Genomic DNA, 26017 nt, shown 5'->3' on the forward strand with positions numbered 1-26017 from the left:
GTGGGGTCTTGGAGGTTTTTTTTTTTACTTTATTTTACTTTACAATACTGTATTGGTTTTGCCATACATCAACATGAATCCGCCACAGGTGTACATGAGTTCCCAATCCTGAACCCCTCTCCCACCTCCTCCCTATACCATCTCTCTGGGTCATCCCAGTGCACCAGCCCCAAGCATCCTGTATCCTGCATCGAACCTAGACTGGTGATTCATTTCTTACATGATATTATACATGTTTCAATGTCATTCTCCCAAATCATCCCACCCTCTCCCTCTCCCTCTGAGTCCAAAAGTCTGTTCTAAACATCTGTGTCTCTTTTGCTGTCTTGCATACAGGATTATCATTACCATCTTTCTAAATTCCATATATATGCGCTAGTATATTGTATTGGTGTTTTTCTTTCTGGCTTACTTCACTCTGTATAATTGGCTCCAGTTTCATCCACCTCATTAGAACTGATTCAAATGTATTCTTTCTAATGGCTGAGTAATACTCCATTGTGTATATGTACCACAGCTTTCTTATCCATTCATCTGCTGATGGACATCTAGGTTGCTTCCATGTCCTGGCTATTATAAACAGTGCTGCGATGAACGTTGGGGTATACGTGTCTCTTTCAATTCTGGTTTCCTCGGTGTGTATGCCCAGCAGTGGGATTGCTGGGTGATAAGAGGATTTTTGTTTGTTTTGTGGGGCGTTTGACTGTGCTGGGTCTTAGCTGCTGTGTGTGAGCTTTCTCTAGTTGCAGCGAGCAGGGGCTACCCTCTAGATGCGATTTTAGAGCTTCTCATTGCAGTGGCTTCTCTTGTTGTGGACCAAGGGCTCTAGGTGCTCAGGCTTAGCAGTTGTGGCCCAAAGGCTAAGTTGCCCCATGGCATGTGGGATCTTCCTGGACCAGGGCTCGAACCCATGTCCCCTGCATTGGCAGGTGGATTCTTAACCACTGTACCTCCAGAGAAGTACCTGACGGCATATTCTGTAGGTCACCTAAAACTAAACATTTTCACGTGGGGAAATTCCTGTGTAAACTCAGACCCCCAGAACCTCTGCTCCGTACAATAGTCTTGGGCAAAGTCAGTCAGTAGTTATCTCATCTTCAACTTCTGCTTGCTTGCTAATGACTCTGAAATCTACATCTTCAATCCAGATCATCCTGCTGAGCTCCAAAACTACCGTCTGCTAGTGGGTACCTATCTTCCGGTCGATCCACAGGACCCACATTTGCAATCAAAGCAACAATGAATTCAGGGCCCTTCTCCCTTCTGCTGGTGGATCTCTTCCCACTATATTCCCCACTGCGTAGGATACACAATCTGCCCAAGCAAACGACCCTGGAGCCATCCTAGATTCCCTCTATCTTTTGCACCATTTATTAATCATCTGCCAAATCCAAATGCCATCTCCGAAATACAAAACATAGGCCCCCAGCTCTATTCCCAGAGCTGTGATCCCAGTTAAAATCTGAAATAACCTGCAGCCACTTTTTCTGGACTGTCCCCATGACTCTCTCGTCTACTTCTGAATGGCATTCTCTCTAAACTCTAAGGTTTCTTTCCCACAGGTAATCTGATGACGTCGTCTCCAACTAAAAGCTTCCCAATGGTCTTACCTTCTTACTCCTAACCCAGCGCCCAGAACCGTGTCTTCCTCCTGTCCCAGCTCGATCACTGCTGGGGCAGAGTGAGGGACTGCCATGAGCCAGGAATAGAAGACGCGTAAGAAGAGAGTCGTAGAGGAGATCATCCTCCATGGAGGTAAATTATAGTCTGGCTTGGAAGGCACTGGAAGACTCACATAAAGGGTGTTTTGTGATCACTTAGTGAATACCTGTGATGTGTCTGGCACCAAGTCAGTGGCTTAGTGAAAATGATTACAATACATCTTTCCTGGGACTTCTCTGCTGGTCCAGTGGCTGAGGCTCCACACTCCCAGAGCAGGGGGCCCATGTTCAACCCCTGGTCAGGGAACTGGGTCCCACATGCCACAACTGAGAGCTCAGATGCCACAACCAAAGATCCTGTGTGCTGCAACTAAGACCCGGTGCAGCCAAATAAATTAGCATCTAAAACACATGGTTCCTGCACTTGAGCTGGGAAAACTGCAACAAGCTGAGTCCTGTGTCATGATATACACATGAAGTACCACCCCAGCAAGGAGCCTGAGTTATAACTGGGAAGTTGAGGAGGGACTGCCTGAGCAACGGGGGGCTGCCTAGGATGATAAGGAAGCCAGAAATTACAGCGAGAGGAAGCATGTGATGTTTCTTGGAATAGCAAGCGGGTCATTGCTGCAGGATTACAAGGAGGATGATTGGGAAACACGAGAGTGAGGGGTTAGGCGGAGGCTGTCATTCACATGTTCATCTACAAATGTTTATCTAACGTTCTTTCCCATGTCTCCTGTTAGCTCCATCAGCCCCAGAGAGCTATGGTTGCATCATGGCTTAAGTTAAGATGTTGAAAGTCACCAGTGAGCAGATAAAGATTCTAAGTGAAGTCACCATTGGTTTATTGCTTCCCCCTCCCCAACCTCCACTCTCAGGCCCCAGAACATGCCTTCTTTGGATCCTTCAGTACTTTTCTTGGCTGCACCATGAGGCGTGCGTGATCTTAGTTCCGTGTCCAGGGATGGAGTGCACGCCTCCTGCAGCGGAAGCACAGTCTTAACCACTGGACCACAAGAGAAGTCCCTCAGTATTTCTACCTTGTGTTTCACCCATAGACTAGACATGTCAACCTTTAAAAGAATTAGAGTGAAAGAAAATAAACAAATTTAAAGAGAAAGAAAGGGCTTTAACACAGAAGGGAAACGTTGCACAGAAACCTCTTTGCTGCTAAGAATCTTTCAGACAAGAAGGCAACAGGGCTCAAGACACTCCCAGCCACATTCATCGTACAGTTCTCTTGTTCCAAACAATCAAGTTCGATCATCACTCCCGTACTGGGAGTCTTTCTTTTGTGTATGTGAGTTTCTTCCTATTGAATAAGCCTCTCTTTGGGGAGTATTCTTATGGCAACAACTGTAATTACAAGTCCAAGGCTGAGCTAGGAGCTGCCGCAATGTGACAGCTTTTGGACAGGGAGGGTGGAGAAAGAATGAAAGCATATAATTTTCTTTGAGGTGTCTTGAAGGCTCACAGTAGCCCTGCCCTGGTCATGTAAATAGGCAGTGACCCAGAGATTCAGAGGAGAAGAAGTCAGACAGTCACACAAAGTCCCTGCTCCATGAACCACAAGTCAACAAGCAAGAGCTGAATTCTTGATGGCGTCTTAAAAAGGAATCATTTAGAACCACAGTTCCCAATAGTTTGGAATAGGAGGGCCTCTTTCTCCTGTCAAAACTTTTCATTCCTTCTATGAGTTGCGTTGTTCTTTTTGAATACATCATTCGAAGAAAGGCCGACATGATCACTAGCAGTTGCACCTTTGCTATGACTTTGAAATAAATTTCTATGCCTCATGGATTATATTAGCATTTATGCTATTGGAAAATTTCATTAAAAAATATGAATTCTTCAGCTGACCAACAATGCTTGGCCCCTGAGGAACTAGATGATATTTGCAGTGGCCCAGCAACCTATGACTTGCTCCTTTCCTCACTGTCCCTACTTGAAGGTCACAGACTTGGAATCCATTGTGTTCCTTGTATCCATTCATTTGGTTAATCATTTCTTTTCGTTTAAAAAAAAAATGTATCGGGGCTGACTATATTCTGAGCATCTCAGAGGTCACAGATGCAAAGTCAATACCTGGTACCTGCCATCAGGGAAATTTAAGTCCATCTGGGGAGCTAGATGTGAACATCTGTCCCAGTAAGACTGTATGGTGGGCACCAAGCCGAGTGGTCAGTTCCATCCATCAAGGGAGAGGAGTTGGAAAAGCTTTCCTGTGAGAGGAGTATCAACCAGCTATGGCCACAGTAGTGTTGCAGCTCATGGCTTAAAGACACAATGACTTAAAACAATGGTCCTCAGGCTCACGGTCTACCAGACAACAGCCAACCCACTGGCTGAACTTGACTGCAAGCTCTGGGTTCCAGCTCTAGGCTGCTGATTGGGTTTGCATTCACTCCACATGGCTCTTCTCTTCCTTAGATCTGAATTTTTTTCTCAGAGTGGGTCTCTAAAGAACAAGAGAGCTCAACAGTGCAAAAACAGTAAGTCTCACCTCTCACTGCGGTCACTAAAATTCCGGTGGCCAAAGCGAATAAGGTGGCCATGTCCAAAGGCAAGGGGCTGGGCAGTACACTCCACTTTTCCACGGTGTCGGTGTGGATGCTCCACAGGGGAGTAAAGAAACTGGGGCTCCAAACTCAATTCACCACGAGAGAAGACCTCGGCTCTACATCCTGAGAGATGAGCTCAAGTTTACCAGGTAAACCTAAACATCTAAAACAAAGATCAAGAAAGATCAAGCAACATTCATGCACAGTATCTGACCTCCAAGAAGAGTCCTGAGGGTAGAAGTCAGGCGTGTTCTGGGGGATCCGTGATCAGCATCTGTCACGGAATAGACCAGGGCCACTGGCACATAGTGATGAGCACAGCCTTGGGGCCGCCAGAGCTACATCGAGCTAGAAGAGGTTTAATGAAAGGCCTCCTACGGCTGCATCTCGGCCCAGAGCAACCATGAGGGGCCATTTGAACCCAGTGTCTCCGGTTTGATGGACAGTGACTCTTAAAAGAGGAAAAGTAGACTCACATTCTGTGCTGCTTTCCATAGGAATCCATTCTTCATGCTTCAAGGACTGGATTAGTCTGCTATTACCACTGTTGCTGTTCAGTCACTCAGTCATGTCCAGCTCTTTGTGGCCCCAGGGACTGCAGCACGCCAGCCTTCCCTGTCCGTCACCATCTCCTGGAGCTTACTCAGACTCATGTCCATCGAGTCGGTGATGCCATCCAACCATCTCATCCTCTGTCATCCCCTTCTCCCGCCCTCAGTCTTTCCCAGCATCAGGGTCTTTTCTAATGAGTCAGTTCTTCGCATCAGGTGGCCAAAGTATTGGACCTTCAGCTTCAGCATCAGTCCTTCCATTGAATATTCAGGACAGATGTCCTTTATGATTGACTGGTTTGATCTCCTTGCAGTCCAAGGGACTTGCAAGAGTCTTCTCCAACACCACAGTTCAAAAGTATCAATTCTTCAGTGCTCAGCCTTCTTTATGGTCCAACTCTCACATCCATACATGACTACTAGAAAAACCATAGCTTTGACTAGACGGACCTTTGTTGGCAAATTAATGTCTCTGCTTTGTAATATGCTGTCGAGGTTTGTCATAACTTTTCTTCCAAGGAGCAAGTATCATTTAATTTCATGGCTGTAGTCACCATCTGCAGTGATTCTGGAGCCCAAGAAAATAAAGTCTGCCATTGCTGCCACGAAGTGATGGGACCAGATGCCATTAGTTTTTTTAATGTTGAGTTTTAAGCCAGCTTTTTCACTCTCCTCTTTCACTTTCATCAAGAGGCTCTTTAGTTCTTCATTTTCTGCCATAAGGGTAGTATCATCTGCATATCTGAGGTTATTGATATTTCTCTGGGCAATCTTGATTCCAGCTTGTGCGTCATCCAGCCCAGCATTTCTCATGATGTATTCTGTATATAGTTAAATAAGCAGGGTGACAACATACAGCCTTGACGTAATCCTTTTCCTATTTGGAACCAGTCTGTTTTTCCATGTCCAGTTCTAACTGTTGCTCCGTGACCTGCATGCAGATTTCTCAGGAGGCAGGAAAGGTGGTCTGGTATTCCCATCTCTTGAAGAAGTTTCCAGTTTATTATGATCTACATAGTTAGCATAGTCAATGAAGTCGAAGCAGATGTTTTTCTGGAACTCTCTTGTTTTTTTCTATGATCCAACAGATGTTGGCAATTTGATCTCTGGTTCCTCTGCCATTTCTAAATCTAGCTTGAACATTTGGAAGTTCTCAGTTCATGTACCGTTAAAGCCTAGCTTGGAGAATTTTGAGTATTACTTTGCCAGCATGTGAAATGAATGCAATTGTGCGGTAGTTTGAGCATTCTTTGGCATTGCCTTTCTTTGGGATTGGAATGAAGACTGACCTTTTCCAGTCCTGTGGCCACTGCTGAGTTATCCAAATTTGCTGGCATATTAAGTGCAGCACTTTCACAGCATCGTCTTTTAGGATTTGAAATAGCTCAAGTGCAATTCCATCCCCTCCACTAGCTTTGTTCATAGTGACACTTCCTAAGGCCCACTTGACTTCACATTCCAGGATGTCTGGCTCTAGGGGAGTGATCACACCATCGTGGTTATCTGGGTCATTATGATCTCTTTTGTATTGTATAGTTCTTCTGTGTATTCTTGCCACCTCTTCTTATCTTCTGCTTCTGTTAGGTCCATACCATTTCTGTCCTTTATTGTACCTGTCTTTGCATGAAAGAGAGGGGGATTCTTTCACGTTTTGAGAGGGACAATTTTCCCCCATCCTTCTTGAATTCTGTTGTATAATCTAATCACTAAATTGACCCAAGACAGAATAATAGGCGAAAAAAAAACCACAAACATACAATTCATATGTATGGAGGTCTTATAGAACAGACCTAAGAAGTAACCAAGGCAGTCAACGTTTAGATTCTTTAGACAGAGAAACAACACATGTGTGAGGGATGGAGAGGATGAAGAAACTGAGAATTAGGTGATTAATTAGTGAGGAATCTAAACAGAGTTGGGCTTGGGTGATAGATTAGTAAAGAAGAAACAAGGTTGTTTCTAGAGCCTTCTTGGCAACTTTCACATGGGAGACCTACTTCCTGTATTCAGGGAGATGGAAGGGAGGGTCAGAGTGTCCTTGTATCAGCTGGTGCTTATGCAACTTTCATTCAAACGAATCAGTGTGTCACTTTGGCATATTTGGGGCCAGACTGCCTTGGGCCCCAACACCACTGTCCCCAAATTACTACAAACTTAAATCAGCTTTAAATGAGCACGCATCTGACTTTCCTGATGGTCCAGTGGTTAAGAAGTCACCTGCCAATGCAGGAGACAAGGGTTTGATCCCTGGTCCGGGAAGATCCCACATGCCGCAGGGCAACTGAGCCTGTGTTCCTCAGGAGAAGCCCCTGCGGTGAGAAGCCCGCCCACCAGACTGGAGGAAGCCCACGCTCAGCAGCCAAGCCCCAGTGCGGCCGGAAATAAATACACACATAAAGACTTTCTAAAAGCCTTAGAAAAGCACACATTTATCATTTTTACATTTATGCATTTTACAGTGGAAGTGAGAAGTCTAAAATGGGCTAATGAGCTAACAGGGAGCTGCTGTCAGGGCTGCCTTCCTTCTGGAATCTCCAGGAGAGACTGTTTCCTCGCCTTTGCAGCTTCTGGAGGCCATCCGTTTTCCTGGGGGTGTGCTTCCTCTGTCTCCAAAGCCAGCAGAGCAGCACCTTCAAAACCTTCTCTGACTCTGAACTCCTGCTTCCCTTTTCCCTTGTGATTGTATGGAACCAACTAGAGAGTCCAAGATAAGATCCATCTTTTAAGGACAGCTGGGGCTTCCCTGGTGATCCAGTGACTAAGACGCTGAGCTCATAATGCAGGGGGCTTGGGTTCGATCCTTCGTCAGGGAATTAGCTCCAACATGCCACACCTAAAGATCCTGTATGCTGCAACTAAGACCCGACACAGTCAAATAATAAGTAATTATGTTCCAAAAAGTAAATAAGAAGAGTCGGTTAGCAGTCTTCATCCCACCTTACTGGATAACACAGGGACATGGACATCCTCGACAGGCCATCATTCCGCCTCTCCCACCTCCTACTGGTGGTTATGTTGTATGACAGACCAAGGCTTTCATTCTTTCATGCTCTCCCTTTCGAATCAGGAGAATAATAAACAGATAATTACTTTATAAGGGAGTACATTGAAACCCAGATATTTATATGGCAACACAGTCTCGTATAATCGTTACTTACTACTTCTTCAGCCACCTCAAGAGTACTTCTGATGGGTCCAGTTGGCCCTTGTCTGACTTGCAGTCATCTGTTAACTTGTCTGTCTCATCAGCTCTAAGCAGGCATGGAATTAAAAATAACTGCAGTAGCTGGAGAAGGGTGAGCAAAAATCACGTTAGACACTCATTCGTCAGGGAGGCTATGTGTGACCTGTACTTAAAGAAGAGTCACCTTGGGACCAAGGTCATACAGCTAACAGCACAGAACAGGGCTTGAACTCACACCAAGATCTGCCCAACTTCAAAGCCTTTTTTTTTTTTTTTTCGCTTCCTATGGGTATAGGAAGGGCTGGGACACAGATTTTGTTTTCAAAAGGCATCAGTTGTTTCTTTCTTTTTTTTTTTTTTCCTATCATCCCTACTAAGTTTCTGGAGTATTCCAGTTTTAAGATATAACTTTGAAAAGTACGTGATGAATATATTTGCCCAAACCCATCAAATTACAAAACCAAGAGTGACCTGTAAACTTTGGGTGATATTTATATAATTATTTAGAATATCTGTATACTATTCTAAATCCTACATTGTCATTTCAACAATCTTCACAGCGTCTTTACCAACAGTAGGTCCTATGTCAAAAACTCACTCTATGTGCTGATTCGTAAGAAACAACGTTTCATCTGTCCCAGTTTTATCCTGAGATTGCAGTAATTCAGTCACCTCTTCAGGCTCCACTTCTAATGCTAGGTCTCTGGCGTTTCCCACCACTTTTGCAGTTGCTGCCTCCACTGAGGTCTTGAACCGTTCAGTCACCCATGAGCGTGGGGTCCAGCTGCTCACCACTCAAAAGCCAACAAAGAGGCCAGGCTGGTGGAAAGGGAAGTTTGCTTTATTTCAGACGCTGGCAACTGGGGGTGGAGGGTGTGGACACCTGTCCAAAGTCCAGCTTCTCCCCTGCCCCTGACAGTGGGTGCTTTTATAGACAGAGTATTGGGGTGGGGGGGGGCAGGTTACATGCAGAAACAGCACAGTCATCTCTAACAGTCGTCTGCAAATTGGTCCTCAGTGGTCTGACCAGCATCACCTTGGTTGTTTTAGGTGCAGTTAATCTTCAGTTCCGGGGTGCACTTGTTCCCCTTTCTTTGCAGCCAATTCTCGGAACTGTGGCAGCTGAAGTACAGTCTGGCCATCATGCAGTTCACTTCTCCACCTGGTGTTCTAGTATCTACAAGACGGCTCACAGGATATGGCTCAGAATATCATCCGCAGCCCTTGAGAAGGAACGAAAGGTCCGTGACTGTGCTTAATGACCACATTCTTATTATTTGGTCTCCTTTGGCTATTTCCTTCTGTCTCAGCATTTCTCACTTCTCTGATAAATCTTGTTCTTTAAAGTTTCCACAGACCAAAGGCATGCAGAGGATATGGTCAGGGAGCAATGACCACAGGGTCCTGCTCCATTTCTGAGGAATCAGCTTCTTCCAAACTCCTAGTAACCTTGATATTTTGACCTCTTGCCATGAATCACCGATGTTCATGGCTTCCAAGATGGTGAATCCTTTCTGGGCGATTGACCTTGCTCAGATCCATCAGAGGAAGCACTTTCTGTGGCATCTACTCCTTAAATCATAAGACTGGAAAGTTGCAATTACCCCTTGATCCGTGGGCTGCCGAGTGGATGTCCTGTTAACAAGCATGAAAACAACATGAGCCTCCTTGCACAGCACCATCAGAACTCTCCGACGACCATGTGCGTTCTCAGTGAGCAGTAACATTTTGAATAAAAAGCTTTTTTTTTTTTTTTTCTGAAACCACGTTGTAAACAAGATGTGATATCACCCAGGTTTTGTGGTTCCATTTATAGAGCACAGGCAGGGTAGATGTCAGGTAATTCTTCTTTCAATTTTTCAAAATCACGTGTTTTATTTTCTGCAGTGCTGGGTCTTCGTCGCTGCTCAGGCTTTTCTCTAGCTGGGTGCGAAGCCTTCTCACCGCAGTGTCTTCTCTTGCTGCGGAGCAGGGGCTCCGGGGTGTGGGGGCATCCGTGGTTGCTGCCCCCTTGCTCTGGAACACAGGCCCCGCAGTAACACAGGCCCCGCAGTCATGATGCGGGGGCTTAGTTGCTCCGAGGCGTGTGGGATCCTCCAAGACCAGAGACCAAACCCATGTCCCCTGGATTGGCAGGCGGATTCTTTACCTCTGGGCCAGGGAAGCGCTGACTGAGCATAAAGGTCCTAGGATCTGGGGAATGGTGAGGGAGCACTGGCTTCAACCTCAAGTCGTTAGCTGCCTTAGCCCCTAGCAAGAGAATCAGCCTGCCCTTTGAAGTTTTGAAGCCGGGCATTGACTTCTCTCCATCTGTGAGAGTTCCACATGGCATCTTCTTCCAGTAAAAGGCTGTGTTGTCCATATGGAAAATCTGTTCAGCGTAGCCACCTTCATGAGTTATCTTAGCTAAATCTTCTGGATTAACTGGTGCAGCGTCTACGTTAGCACTCGCTGCTTCACCTTGCACTTCTACGTTAGGGAGGTGGTTTCTTTACCTAAAAAATCATGACCCAATCTCTGCCAGCTTCAGACTTTTTTTCTGCAGCTGCCTCACCTCTCTCAATTCTTCATAGAATTGAAGGGAGTATGTTGTGGCTGGTTTGACTTTCCACCCAGAGATTAACATTCTCTCCGTATCAGCAATAAGGTTATCTCACTTTCTTATCATTCATGTGTTCACTGGAGCAGCACTTTTAATTTCCTTCAAGAACTTTTCCTTTGCAGTCATGACTTAGCTGACAGTTTGGCGCAAGAAGCCTAGCTTTTAGCCTAACTTGGCTTTCAACACGCCTTCCTCGCTAAGCTTAATTATTTCTAGCTTTTGATTTAAAGCGAGAGACATGCAACTCTTCCTTTTATTCAAACACTTGGAGGCCACAGTAGAGTTACTAACTGATGTAATTTCAATATTGCTGTGTCTCAGGGAACAGGGGGCCCCTAGGTGAGAGCAGGGGGAGCAGCTAGTGGGTGGAGCAGGCAGAACACACATGACGTTCACTGTTTCAGTGCCTTCTTACATGGGCACGGTTCACGGCACTCCGAAACAATCACAGTAACGACATAAAAGGCCACTGACCACAGATCACTTTAACACACAATGAGAACAAGAAAGCTTGAAATATTGTGCAAATTACTGAAACGTGACAGAAATATGAGCTGAGCGAATGTTGCAAAACTGGCTCCGACAGACGTGCGAGGCGGGTCACCACAAACCCTCAGTCTGTAAAAAGTGCAGTATCTGTAAAGCACAACAAAATGCATTAAAATGAGGTCTGCCCATAATAATATACAAGGTCTGATAATATACAAGAAAGATTCAGCTGACAGTTCTTTTATCTCAATGTTTTGATTTCAAGATTTATCCATGTTAATATGTGGATAGAAACATTTATTTTAACTGCAATATTGGATTTCATTGTATGACTATAATGTTTGTTTTCCCTATGAACATTTTTCCCCTAAAGTTTATTTTCTTCTTTAAATGCATATCCTCATGGCCATGGGGTTCAGTTATTAATGGCACAGTTCCTCAAACTGAGAACTGCAGACCGTTAGCATTTCATCGCCAGGAGCTGCAGAAGTGCAGAATAAGCACTTAGAAACTTCAAAAGTTATTCATCAGAGACTTTTATTTTTTTTATTTTTTATTTTTCATCAGAGACTTTTACATCTATGGAATCTAATAATAAAAAAATTATTCAGGCTTATATTTTGTAGGTCTGTTATATTTCATTTGTTTTATGAATTTTATTTGTTTTTTAATTTATCTGTTTTAATTGGAGGCTAATTACTTTACAATATTGTAGTGGTTTTTGCCATACATTGACATGAACCAGCCATGGGTATACATGTGTTCCCCATCCTGAACCCCCTCCCACCTTCCTCCCCCTTCCATCCCTCTGGGTCATCCCAGAGCACCAGCCCTGAGCACCCTGTCTCATGCATCGAACCTGGACTGGCGATCTGTTTCACATATGATAATATACATGTTTCAGTGCTATTCTCTCAAATCATCCCACCCTGGCCTTCTCCCACATTTTATGAATTTTTTTTTTTTTTTTGCTTTATCCTTATAAATATGTTGATTCTCAATAGATTGTAAATTCAAAAGGGAAACACTGGATTCTCATGATAGCATTTCAGAATTTCTGCAGTTTCCACCCAGAGGGCTTCCCAGGTGGCACAGTGGTAAAAAAATAATAAACCCGCCTGCCAATGCAGGAGATGCAGGAGATGTGGGTTTGATCTCTGGGTTAGAAAAATCCCCTGGAGGAAGAAAGGCAACCCACTCCAGTATTCTTGCCTGGCAAATTCCATGAGCAGAGGAGCCTGGTGGGCTACAGTCCATGGGGTCACACAGAGTTGTACACGACTGAGCACACACACACACACATTCCACCCAGAAGAGGTATTTCTGAGCGATGAATAGGTACATCTTTAGCTCTTCAGGTATTTACACTCCAGTACGGTCGACCTTACATGCGATGTATGAGGGTTTCCTTTTCCCCACAGCGGCACTGTGTGTGTGCTTCAACACTCAGTCGTGCCTGACTCTTTCTGAGTCTTTGGACAGCGCCAGGCTCCTCCATCCATGGGATTTCCCAAGCAAGAATACTGGAGTGAGTCGCCATTTCCTCCTCCAGGCAATCTTCCTGACCCGGGGACTGAACCCACGTCTCCTCTGTCTCCTGCATTGCAGGCGGATTCTTTACCCACTGAGCCATCGGGGAAGCCCACAGTTGCATTACCAAACTTTCAAATCTTTCCTAATAGAGTTGATACCTGTGAAATAAAATCACTATCGTTAATTTCAAATTAACACTTGAAATCTATTAGGTTGCCATTTGTGTGACTTGAACAAGGGAGATTCTCTCAGTTGGCCTTTGTGGGGAAAATATTTCCTTAACAAGTTCTAGGAGGTAAAGCATTCTAACAGGTAGAACTGGTTTGGATGAGGAAAAGCCTAAGAATAGCTGGTTGTGACTTGATGAGAAACAGGAAGCGCTACTTGTAGCAAGTCAGGGCTCAGGCAGACTTTCTTGTATATGCATCTTACCTGGTATTCTGGGTGTGGGACAATCATTCCGTCATCACCACTAATACACTCCAGTAGACTGTGTGGATCACAATAAACTGCGGAAAATTCTGAAAGAGATGGGAATACAGACCACCTGACCTGCCTCTTGAGAAATCTGTATGCAGGTCAGGAAGCAACAGTTAGAACTGGACATGGAACAACAGACTGGTTCCAAATAGGAAAAGGAGTCCGTCAAGGCTCTATATTGTCACCCTGCTTATTTAACTTCTATGCAGAGTACATCATGAGAAACGCTGGACTGGAAGAAACACAAGCTGGAATCAAGATTGCCAGGAGAAATATCAATAACCTCAGATATGCAGATGACACCACCCTTATGGCAGAAAGTGAAGAGGAACTCAAAAGCCTCTTGATGAAAGTGAAAGAGGAGAGTGAAAAAGTTGGCTTAAAGCTCAACATTCAGAAAACGAAGATCATGGCATCCAGTCCCATCACTTCATGGGAAATAGATGGGAAACAGTGAAACAGTGTCAGACTTTATTTTTGGGGCTCCAAAATCCCTGCAGATGGTGACTGCAGCCATGAAATTAAAAGACGCTTACTCCTTGGAAGAAAAGTTATGACCAACCTAGATAGCATATTCAAAAGCAGAGACATTACTTTGCCGACTAAGATCCGTCTAGTCAAGGCTATGGTTTTCCAGTAGTCATGTATGGATGTGAGAGTTGGACTGTGAAGAAGGCTGAGCGCTGAAGAATTGATGCTTTTGAAGTGTGGTGTTGGAGAAGACTCTTGAGAGTCCCTTGGACTGCAAGGAGATCCAACCAGTCCATTCTGAAGGAGATCAGCCCTGGGATTTCTTTGGAAGGAATGATGCTAAAGCTGAAACTCCAGTACTTTGGCCACCTCATGCGAAGAGTTGACTCATTGGAAAAAACTGATGCTGGGAGGGATTGTGGGCAGGAGGAGAAGGGGACAACCGAGGATGAGATGGCTGGATGGCATCACGGACTCAATTCACGTGAGTCTGAGTGAACTCCGGGAGATGGCAAAGAACAGGGAGGCCTGGCGTGCTGTGATTCATGGGGTCGCAAAGAGTCGGACACGACTGAGCGACTGAACTGAACTGAACTGAACTGAGAGGCGTTTTCACTAAGAATTCTGTATCTGACATCCCAATCTGATCATCCTGTGATTTTTCTGGTGCAAATAAGATGAAGACACAGGTGGTACTCAGAGGGTCTGAGGTGGAAACACAGGAGAAGGAGGGGGCCACCAGGCCAAGAAATAGGATGTCATCAGTTTCTCTCCCTGCAGTGAAGTGAAAGTGTTAGTCGCTTAGGCACATCTGACTCTGCGACCCCATGGACTGTAGTTCACCAGGTTCCTCTGTTCGTGGGATTCTCCAGGCCAGAAGACAGGAGAGGGTAGCCATTGCCTTCTCCAGGGGAACTTCCCCACCCAGGGAGCGAACCCAGGTCTCTTGCATCGCAGGCAGATTCTTTACCGTCTGAGCTACCAGGGAAGCCCCTTTCCCCGCTAACTAGTAGCTTATACAAATGGAACCTAAGGGAGTCAGTGCGTCATTTGATACATCAGAAATCCACAGGATTTTTTAAGAACTGTGTCATGGGATGAGGCTTTGGAAGTGAAGAAAGGAGTGGGTATACGTGCATTTTGCTTGTGAGGGGTGTGAGTCCTTGAAGTCCGTGAGAGGGCTCCCCTTGAGAGTGCACTCATAACTGGTGTCTAAACACACCCTGGTCAGCCTGACCTCCTGGATTTCCGGCCCCCAGGGGGCCAGTGTCCTCCTACACTAAACCTGGTGACTTGTTTTCACCATCAGAGCACTGCGGAGGTAATATCACGGCAGTTCTGCACACAAGCCTTAACAAGGCTAAGCAGCCTCCTCTCTGTACTTTGGGCATCCCTGAGCTGCCGTGTAAGAATTTCAGATGCTCCACGGGGACAATCACATGGAAAGGCCAGGTGGGGAGGGAAAAGCCCTGGATCACAAGTAAGAAAGTGTGAAGCCCAGTGGCCCAGCTGTCCCTCAAGGCATCAGTGAATGAAGCTGTCCCAGTTCCCAACCAACTGCAGCCACAGGAGGGACCCCAGGGAGACCAGCAGAGCTGTCCGCTGAATCTGGCCATCTATGGAGTCATCAGCAACGATTGATTGTTGCTGATTTCAGCCATTACTTTTTGGAGTGATAACAAATTGACGACTTTATAATATGAATTTACTTCATGAATGTGCTCAGCTGCTCCTTTATTAGAGGTTCTTCCATTTCTCCCCACCATGTTTTGTAATTTTATGTGTCAAGATCTTGCAGAGTATTTTTGGTTCGGTTCTTAGACGTACGCTTTTTGTATTATGTTGATAAATGTCAATAGTATTAGTTATGTACAGAAATAAACTACATGACTTTCTTTATTGTCCATCTATGCAGTGAACTTGTTCAATTCTCCTATTAACTCTAACAGTTTATCTGCAGATATCTTTGCTTTTTCTGCACATGAAATGATATTATGTATAAATGATTACAGATTTATTTCTCTTTTTCTAATCCCAAAGGGCTTCCCTGGTGGCTCAGTGGTAAAGAATCTGCCTGTCATGCAGGAGACTCAGGTTCAATTCTTGGGTCAGGAAGATCCCCTGGAGCAGGGAATGGCCGGCTGCCCGCTCCAGTACTCCTGACTGTAGAATCCCATGGACAGAGGAGCCTGGCAGGCTACAGTCTATAAGGTCACAAAGAGTCAGACATGACTGAGTGACTTTCAATTTTACTACTTTTACAAGAGAGAGTGAAACGGAGCAGGTCCTTGCCCGCCTCCCTCAACCCCGCACCATGCCCGCTGCCTTCTGTCTGAGAAAAACTTGAGTCAAAAAATAAGTTTAATCAGAGAAGTGAGAAATGCTGAAACAAAGGAAAACAGTCAAAGGAAACTAAATAATAATAATATTGTCACTAAGCATAGTCAAGGACCTTTAGTTCTTTCTCAAGGGCTGTGGGTAATATTCTGAGCCATATCTGTGAGCTGTCTTACAGAGACCAGAAAGCCAGGTGGAGAAGTTAACTGCATGACGGCCAGACTGCACCCAGTGTTGAGCTGCCAAAATTCCGAGAATTGACCGCAAAGAGATGGGGGGAAAATGGACCCTGGAACTGAAGATTGACTCTACCTAAACCAACCAAGATGATGGTGGTCAGACCACTGATGACTAATTTGAAGATGACTGTTAGAGACGGCTGTACTGTTTCTGCATGTAGCCCCCCCCCCCACACACACCCCCACACGCTGTCTATAAAAGCTCTCACCCCCTGCTTGTCGGGGGAGGACGGTTGTCCGTCAACCGGCCCCCTGCCCCCTCCGCCCCCAGTTGCCAGCATCTGAAATAAAGCAAACTTTCCTTTCCAACCTGGCCGGTCTATTGGCTTTTAAGTGGCGAGCCGCTGAACCCTAGGCCCCCTTTTGATACTGAGTACCCTGTAACTTCTTTCCTTGTATCTCATTGTCAGGTTTGGGTATCAAGCTTATGTGGGTCTCATACAAAGTCCTTCTTTTGCTATTCTCTGGAAAAGTTTGTGTAAGACTGATGTTATTACTGTTTTAAATATTTGGTAGAACTCACGAGAGAAGCATCTAGAATAGGAAACAGTTTGATGTCAGAGGCTCAATTCCTCTGATCCAGATATTTTAATTTTTATTTACTTATCTGTTTGGCCGTGTGGAGTCTTAGTTGCAGCACACAGGAACTTGATTGCCTCATACAGGATCTTTCCAGCGCGGGAACTTTCCATTGAGGTAGGCGGCCTCTGCGGTGAGTGGACTCAGGATTTGACGCTTTCAGGCTTAGTTTCTCCTTGGCATGTGGGATCTTAGTTTCCCAGCCAGATATCGAACCCGTGTCCCCTGCACTGCAAGGAGGATTCTTAACCACTGGACCAGCAGGGAAGTCCCCAGATCTAGATTTTAATCCTATTTTTTACTATGTCCATTTAGGTACACTGGGGTTTTATTCGAATCTAAATTTTCAAAACTATTGGCATAAAATTATTCACATGGACATCCTACGACCTTTTCAACGACTCTGTTCACCCCTGGCATTATTTACACATTTCCTCCACCTCTTTTCCTGATCAGACTGGTCAAGTGAAGTGAAAGTCGCTTGTCGTGTCCAATTCTTTTCGATTTCATGGACTATACAGTCCACGGAATTCTCCAGGCCAGAATACTGGAATGGGTAGCTTTTTCCTTCTCCAGGGAATCTTCCCAACCCAGGGATCGAACCTAGGTCTCCTGCATTGCGGACGGATTCTTTACCATCTGAGTTACCAGGATCAGACTGGCCAAGTGTTTGTCAATTTGTCCTTTTTTTTTTAAGATAAGAGTTTTTAGATCAAACAATCCTTGTTGTAAGTTTGTTGTCTGTTTCGTACTTTGTGGTATATTATTTACCTTCTCTGTGTCCTTCGAGTTTTCTGTTGTATTTCTGCTTCTTAAAATGGATACTTGGATCATTTAGTTTTTCTACTTCTCTAGTAAATGCATTTAAGCCTATAAATTTCCCTTGAAGCCCAGCTTTGAATGCAGCCTACACATTTTGGTATCTCGTATTTTCAATATGTTCAATTAAAAATATATTCAAATTCCTATGGTGATTTTTCATTTGATCCACTGGGTTATTTAGCAATATAGGACTAATTTCTAAAACTGTGGGATTTTCACACTGGTACATTTTTGTATTGGTATATTTATTACCAGCTTCACTGCATTACGGCCTGAGAAACATCTCTGCACTATTCGCTTTTGATGTTTGCTAAGACTTCCTTTATGGCCGAGTATATGGTCAAATTTTTGATAATGTTCTACACATAACTTGAAAAAAATGTGTAGTCTGCAGTTGTTGAGTTCACTTTTTAATATGTATACATCAATTATGTCACATTTGTTAATCATGCTGTTTAAATCCTCACATTTATTAATTTTTGTCTGCTCATTCTATTTGTATCCTTTAGTGAAGATTAACTTGTAGAGTACTATACAGACTTATCTAATAGCCACAATTAAGGTCCTAGATAAGTCTCTTTTTTTCCCTCCCAAAGCCTAACTTTTGAAGGGATGTGATTTGCACAATTATTTTCCTGCCTGATACACTTTATAGGCATGAAGGAACAGCCTTGCTGCCTAGTGAAGACACTTAACCGGACCAAGTTAAACAAAACCTGAGATGCAACCTAGCTGCATCAGAAAGCTGTTCAACTCCTGGTCTATGTTCTAAGTTGACCCAGAGGGCATCACCGGATGGGCTGGATGGGCGGGAGGGGGACACTGAGGCAACATCATCGCTGAGAAAAGTCATGTGACAAGTGCCGACAGTACAAATCCTAACATTCTGTTTGCAGCACTGAAGCTAAGATGAAATAAGACTGGGGACCCGGGACCGTGCTGGGATGTTCCTCCCGTGGGGTGTTTCTGTGTCTAAGCTGAATATTTCCACCATCTCTTCTCAGTTGCTCTACAAAGGGTTAACAAATTAATGGCTCAGAAATATATCTCATTCCAGAATTCATAGAAGACCCTGACTTTCTATCAAAAGGCCTTCAAAAAACAAGGTAAGGAACATAAAATTGTATCTTACATATAAAAACCGAAATTTTAATTTTGATATTGTATTCAGTAATGAATGAATCTTGGTCAATGAATGTTAATTTTAAAAGAATTCTTACGTACCTCAGTCTTCCTACTAATGGTTGGAGATTACAGTTATTTAAAATATTTAATTAATGCAAATGAAGGTGTAAGTGTGAATGCTCTTCACTTAGTACAGAGAGGGATCAAATAATTCAACCTTACTCTAGTCTCAGTAATATTTTGTATTGTACCATCATGGACAAATCTGTTCCTATTTTGGACTAAATTTTCAAATTATTGTAAAAGAAGAGAAATAAACTATTTTTTCTTTTTTTATTTATTTTAATTGGAGATTGATTACTTTACAATATTGTATTGGTTTTGCCATACATCAACATGAATCCGCCACAGGTATACACGTGTTCCCCATCCTGAACCCCCCTCCCTCCTCCCTCCCTGTACCATCCCTCTGGGTTGTCCCAGTGCACCAGCCCCAAACTATTTACCTTATGTGATTATTATGAAAATAAGGTGAAATCAAGCAAACAATAGTTTCAAAGTATAAAGAATAGTTATCAACCAGCAATATCATATGAAAGAGAAGACAGTAAAATTCCAAACAGTCCTTTTCTTTCTTTTAGGACTGTCCTATAAATGCATATATACCTCTGTATGTGTATGTATTCCTGTTGCTAACTTGAAGCAGAGCTGTAGAGATCTGTATGTAACAAAAGTGGGTGGGAGTTTTACAAGGAAAGCTAGAGATTTTTCTATTAACATATCAAGCACTTTCTTTGTTGCGAAAACCACAATAGCAAATTTTATATTTATTACTCCAGAACATAATTAGTGGTTATCCAAGTGAACACACACTGAAACGTACAAATAACAGGTGCAAGAGCTCATAGAGGCATTGATGGCAGCAGCTCTGCGGATTTGGAGCCAGGGGACCCCGACACCCGAGACAGCTGGAGGCGGGGGCGCTGCAGGTGACTGTGTGGCCCGTGTGGGCGCTCAGCATTATTTGATGTGGGAGATGACAGCTTGTCTAAAGACGGGGCTGAGCAGGACAGCTGGCTTGGGGATTAGCCGCATGTGAGAGGCTGGGAATTGGAGAATAGAAGCGGTAGGATCAGAGCCTCGGTAGGATCAGCTCCCGCACAGCTGGGATCTGGGTTCTGGAATCCATCTGCTGTGGTTTCTCACTATGGTTCCCTCCGCCGGTTGGACTGCAGACTGTCTTCCTGCCCTGGCTCTTCTTATAACTGGTTGCTTTTCATGGTTGAGGGTCAGCACATTGCTGCTTCTCCCCTCCCTGCCGTTTTGGCTGCACGCAGCTGCTGGGATCTTAGTTCCCAGATGGGATCGAACCTGAGCTCCCTGCACTAGAAAAGGCAGAGTCTTGGTCACTGGATGGCCAGGAAAGTCCCTCACTGTTTCTTCTTTGTAGAAGATGCCTCTCCAGCTCTATTTCTCTGCAGCCTTTATCACCATCTGCAACTATTTTACTCAATCACTTGTTTTCTGTTCATTGTGTGCCGCTTCCTATCCGAAGATAAGCTTTATAGGAGAAGCAACGGTATCCTCAGCAGTTTCTGTGTCATTTTAGTAAACATACATCAGGTAACTGGCTGGCTGGCTGGATAAACAAATAAATGCATTTATCTCCAAGGTCCCCTTCAGCTGTGCTATTTTCTTGCTATATACATACACAACTGAGAATCGCTTTGCTGTACCCCTGAAACTAGCACCACATGGTAAATAAACCATATTTCAACAACAAGGAAGAAGTCTCGATCGGGACAAATAAAAGTAAATCATAAACAGCCTGTAGTGAGCAGCAGAATAGTGAAGACCAAGATTGTACCAAGCAGAGAGAAAAGTCAGATGACACAAGAGTGCAATGGAAAGATTCATGTAATAATTCTCAGCAGCAACACTGTATGTCAGAAGACAGCGTACTCCCATCTTCAATGGGCTGAGATAATATAGCCACCAACCTGAAGCCCTGTGCCCAACTAAACTACCATTAAAATAGTAACAATGATGATGATGATGATAATGTACTCCTAAAAGGCTCTACTACTTCAGGAAGAAATAATTTGAACTCAGAAGGAAGGAGTGAGATGCATAAAGGTGTAGGAAGCAAAGTTACTAAATATTTAGAAAATTCTAAATAGGTCTTGATTGTATAAACTGACATAATTACGATGATTGATTTGTACTTATGAAAATTTGATGGAGTTCCAACAAGACTGTTGGCTGAGAGTGTTCTAAAGTCTATCAGGAGGCAGAGACATTTGTTAACTTCAGACTTTGAAAGTCACCTATGCGTGATCAGACTGTAACTATCGCCATCAATAGAAATGTACAGTTTTCAAACAGGTGCTCTCAAGAAGGTTGTGATCAGGCGCAGCTAACAGGGTGTGTCAGAGCACTAGAGCTGATGGCCACGTGTCTTGTGAAAGGGCTCCTCCTCCAGCAGACCCAGGAGTTGCTTCCTGTCTGCCCTTGGTCCTGTACTAAGACTGTAGAGCAAATTGCCGTGGCCTATACTGGGGGCCGTGTTCTGTGTGCTCCTCACCACAGCATCCCAGGGCCTGCAGGCACCTATGTTCGTAGAATGAATGGATGCAGCTTACTTGAGGCCACACAGCCGCCAAGGATGAAAACCGAGATCTTTGCAGGCTTAGGCTTGCTTTGAAAAAAAAATGTCGCATCTGAAAAACATTGTATCCCATGAAAACAGTAGCTGCTGCATTAAAGCAAGAAGAAATTCCTCTGAGATAAAAAAATTTGACCAGAGAAATTCAAGTGGGTGACTATCGTCCATCTTCTGTCGGTAACTTTGCAGATGATGCTGGCGATAGAGCAGAGTTCTAGAACAGGCTCTCACAGCAACTTGAGTCTTCCAAGAAGAACTTGACTGTATCCACCCAAGGCAGCCTCCACAGACACATGACCCCTGGGAATAGAGAGCATCCCTGCCCACCAACTTGTTACCATCAGGAATGAAGTTGTTCAGTCGCTAAGTCATGTCCAACTCTTTGCGAGCCCTTGGACTGCAGCACACCAGGCTTCCACAACCTTCAGTATCTCCTGGAGTTTATTCAAACTCATGTCCATTGAGTCAATGATGCCATCCAACCATCTCATCCTCTGTCGTCCCCTTCTCCTCCTGCCTTCTATCTTTCTCAGCATCAGGATCTTTTCCAATGAGCTGGCTCTTCACATCAGGTGGCCAAAGTATTGGAGCTTCAGCTTCAGCATCAGTCCTTCTAATGAATATTCAGGGTTGATTTCATTTAGAATTGACTGGTTTGATCTCCTTGCAGTCCAAGGGTTTCTCAAGTCTTCTTCAACACCACAGTTCAAAAGCATCAATTCTTCAGTGCTCAGCCTTCTTTCTGATCCAACTCTCACATCCATACATGACCACTAGAAAAACCATAGCTTTGACTAGACGGGTCTTTGACTATATGGACCACTAATGGAGACCCCTTGTTAAATGCAGTGCACCTCCATGCCTACTGGTGATCAGCTGAAGCAAGGGCAGGTGGGAGGGCTGGGAGCCAGCAGCAAATTTGCTCCTGGAAGTTTCTGCACTGAACATACCAGGAAAGAAAGGAACAGAAGAAAGGGAGGAAAGCAGGTAAGAAACTAAAAGGTGATGGAAGACACCAAGTAATTGTTCCACAGTCCTACCTGGGGCAACCTCAGTGCGGATCTTCAACCTCGACACCCCAGCCCCACCTGGGAAACGTCACACCTGGCCTTCCAGTCTCACAACAAGATTAAAGTCTGGGCAGAAAGGGAGGGTCTTTTGAGACGCTCAAGGGCAGCAGACAACTGCATTAGAAGGAGTCTCTCGGACTCATGTCTCTGTTATCCACATGGGGTTTTCTCAGGCCGCTTCTTATCAGTTAAACAATAAGGAAGGAGACAGAGGAGGAACATGCCCCCGACGTCAGCGCCCTTCAGGAGGAGGATGGTCAGGACTGGCAGTCAAGGTGTTACTGACCAGGGTTCTCGGCCTCATTCATCAATAGAAATTGACTAGAAGCCAGACAGGAAATTCAGGCAAGGCCTTTACAGGGGTACTACATCGGCAGGGGGCAGGGGTGGAGAACAAGCAACATGTTCCCGCGCTTGCTTCCGAAAGGGGGACAACCTTGTTCCTTATATGCGCTGAGGGTAGGGGTGTGTCCAGGGGTCTCGCCAGAGGGGTGGCTTCGGTGGTTTGCCCACTCCTTAGGTGGTGGAGTATGCAGGGGGCATGCGCAGTACCCTGCTTTTGCTCTCTACCCCCTGTCCTCAAAAGTGGTAGTCGGAAAAAAGTGGTAGTTGGTGTTTTTGGTTTCTTTGTATCTTTTGGGTCTAGAATGTGCCCCAAATGTGCATGCTAGCATTTTCAGCCCCATACAGTTTCTTTGTATTTTGTTGCTCAAGGACAGGTGTGTCTAGGTACAAGCACTGCAGCAAAGGGTCCCAGGTCCCAGCCTGTCTCAAGGGGAAGGAAGGAGTCAGGGTGTTGGGGGGGGGGCGGGGAGGGGACATACCTGCAAACAGGAAGAGGCGGAAGTGCTGAGGATGAGAGCTTTTGTTTGGGTTCACAGCTAAACTGATTTACCATTGAGGTGGGAGTCATGCTCTATCCAGGTACGTACGCCTGGGGCGAAAGATTCAGGTTCTGAAAAACAGCCTCCACTTAGACAAGGCTTCCTCTCTTTAAGCTGCCTCCCACATAGAGCACCATCAGCAAGGAAACACTCTGCTAGAAAGATTAAAGGAAATTAGGGAGTGTGTGTGTGTGTGTATTAGCAAGAACAGACTGGGAACTTGAGGTGGCAGGAATTTGTAGCATTTCTGTCACACTGGAGTGCCTAAAGTTAATGTTCTATTCCATCTTCAACTGTGGTGCTGGAGAAGACTCTTGAGAGTCCCTTGGACTGCAAGGAGATCCAACCAGTCAGTCCTAAAGGAAATCAACCTTGAATATTCATTGGAAGGACTGATGCTGAAACTGAAGCTCCAATACTTTGGCCACCTGATGTGAAGAGCCTGATTCATTGGAAAAAACCCTGATGCTGGGAAAGATTGAGGGCAGGAGGAGAAGGGGGCGACAGAGGATGAGATGATTGGATGGCATCACTGACTCAACGGACATGAATTTGAGCAAACTCCGGGAGCTAGTGAAAGACAGGGAGGCCTGGCATGCTGCAGTCTTTGTGCTGGGGTCACAAAGAGTTGGACGTGACTGAGTGACTGAACAACACATCCTTTGACTTTGAGGTACAAGGTGAAGTCCTCTTTTTGCATTGATTACTGTCCTCTGATACTTTTCACAGGATTCTAGAGCTTTACCAGAAAGGAACTTCGTAACTGTCATAACATTTTCATCTCCCTGGGCCTAGGACTGAGTTGAGCCCTACAGCTTCCCAAGGAGATTTTCTTCACAATTAGCATTTTGATCAATTCTACAAAAAGAAAGCAGAAGGTGATCAAAGACTTCCCAAGACACCACTGACTCTGGTTCCCTGGGGTGCTGAGGCCAGTAGTCATCTAGCACTGAAATCAGAGCTGTCTCTCTTAAGCCCTGTTGCCTTGTCCAAAATGCATAGTTTAATACTTTCATCTGTGAATACCTGCATTTTTCCAGGTGCCATACTGTACATTTTTCCAGGTGCCATACTGTACAAATCTCTGTTTTCTTCCAAGGGGGGTTGAGGTGTGAATCCAGTTCATTCTTATGCACATTCTCAGACAGGATCAGGGTCTAAAGCCATCAGCATCTGCCCGTGAGCTGCTGCTATAAGGAAGCCCCTTCTCTACATCTGCGTCTCCATTCCTTCTCTGCAAATAGGTTCATCAATACTGTTTTTCTAGATTCCATACATATGCATTAATGTACAATATTTGTTTTTCTCTCTCTGACTTACTTTACTCTGTATAACAGGTTCTAGGTCCATCCACCTCACTAGAACTGACTCAAATGCATTCTTTTTATGGCTGAGTAATATTCCATTGTATTTATGTATCATATTTTCTTTATCCATTCATCTAGAGAACAGAATTGTGGACACAGTGGGGGAAGGAAAGAGTGGGACAAACGGAGAAAGCAGCATCAACATATGTACAGTGTTATGCATAAAACAGATGGCTGGTCATAAGTTGCTATATAACACAGGAGCCCAGCTTGGTGCTCTAGGATGACCTAGAGGAGTGGGATGGGGGGAGGGGGAAGAGGTTCAAGAGGGAGGTGATATATGTATAATTATGGTTGATTTGCATTATTGTATGGCAGAAACCAATACAACATTGTAAAGCAATTTTCCTCCAATTAAAAAATGAGTCTAAAAAATTGAACACCCCAAAACAAAAAAATAAATTAAATATTAAATATTAACAACAACAAAAATAAGGTGATCTATCCATTCTATGTAGGAATACTGGGTTTCTTCGAACAGTCTGTAAAAGTTCTAAGTAATCAACACTAAAATTAAAAGAGTGAAACATAAAAAGAAGAACTCCTTTACAATCATTACCTGTCAGACTGCTCTCATGCCTTCATTGTCAGCAAACTCTTGGCGGTAGCAAATCAACCACTGGGTTAATGAGAATTCAGACGAGCAGCCTCTGCTCAGCTCATAGAATAAACACTGTTTTCCTCTGACCTAATTACACAATGCTTTAAACATCATAATTTTGTAAAAAGAAATTGAGACTACAAATTGCAACATGAACCACTCTGTGGGGACTCAAAACTGTGCCTGCAATTTGGAGAGAGTGTTTGCAGCAATCTGTAGGGCACGGCACTGGTCACCGGCAGGGGACACTCTCTCTGTGGACACCGTGTTATCTCCTGCACTGTCCCTCATCGTCCCCATGCCCCAATCTAAAAATGGTCAGCTAGGAATCAGAATGTCTTTTTTTCTTCATCAACAGATTTTGTGTGGTCCGTTTCGTAAAGCAACTGGCCTCAGGAATATTCTGTATTTCTTCCCCAAATCCTCACAACCGCTTCCTGTTGTCACAATTAAACACAAAAATTCAACAAACAAAAAGTCCTCACACCACCACCACCACCACCACCACCACAACTCAGAAACTAAAGTAACTTTCTGAGATAAACAACAGAGTTCTACTGTACAGAACAGAGAACTATATTCAATTTCTTGTAGTAAAGTGTCATGAGAAAGAATCAGGAAAAACAATATATACATGTATAACAAAATCACTTTGTACACCCAAAACGAACACACACAATCCTGTAAATCAACTACAATTTAATAAAAAGTAGCTTGCTTTCTTATTGAACATTGTGGTTCTTTTATGTGTGTATTTATCTCATTTGTGGCTGTATTGGGTCCTCACTGCAAC

At 44.4% G+C, this 26017-nt stretch overlaps 1 long non-coding RNA gene across 1 annotated transcript in view; it reads left to right on the forward strand.

Moving 5' to 3' along the window:
• The window catches only part of LOC132658228 (uncharacterized), a 30299-nt gene extending 4345 nt beyond the window's left edge, over positions 1-25954 (forward strand). Inside the window, exon 2 of the long non-coding RNA XR_009597537.1 lies at positions 1563-25954. This is a non-coding gene — a long non-coding RNA (uncharacterized LOC132658228). The remainder of the gene's footprint in view (positions 1-1562) is intronic.
• Positions 25955-26017: the final 63 nt, after the last annotated feature.

Source organism: Ovis aries, chromosome 20 (genome assembly GCF_016772045.2).
Source record: "Ovis aries strain OAR_USU_Benz2616 breed Rambouillet chromosome 20, ARS-UI_Ramb_v3.0, whole genome shotgun sequence".
NCBI classification, from domain to species: Eukaryota; Metazoa; Chordata; class Mammalia; order Artiodactyla; family Bovidae; genus Ovis; species Ovis aries.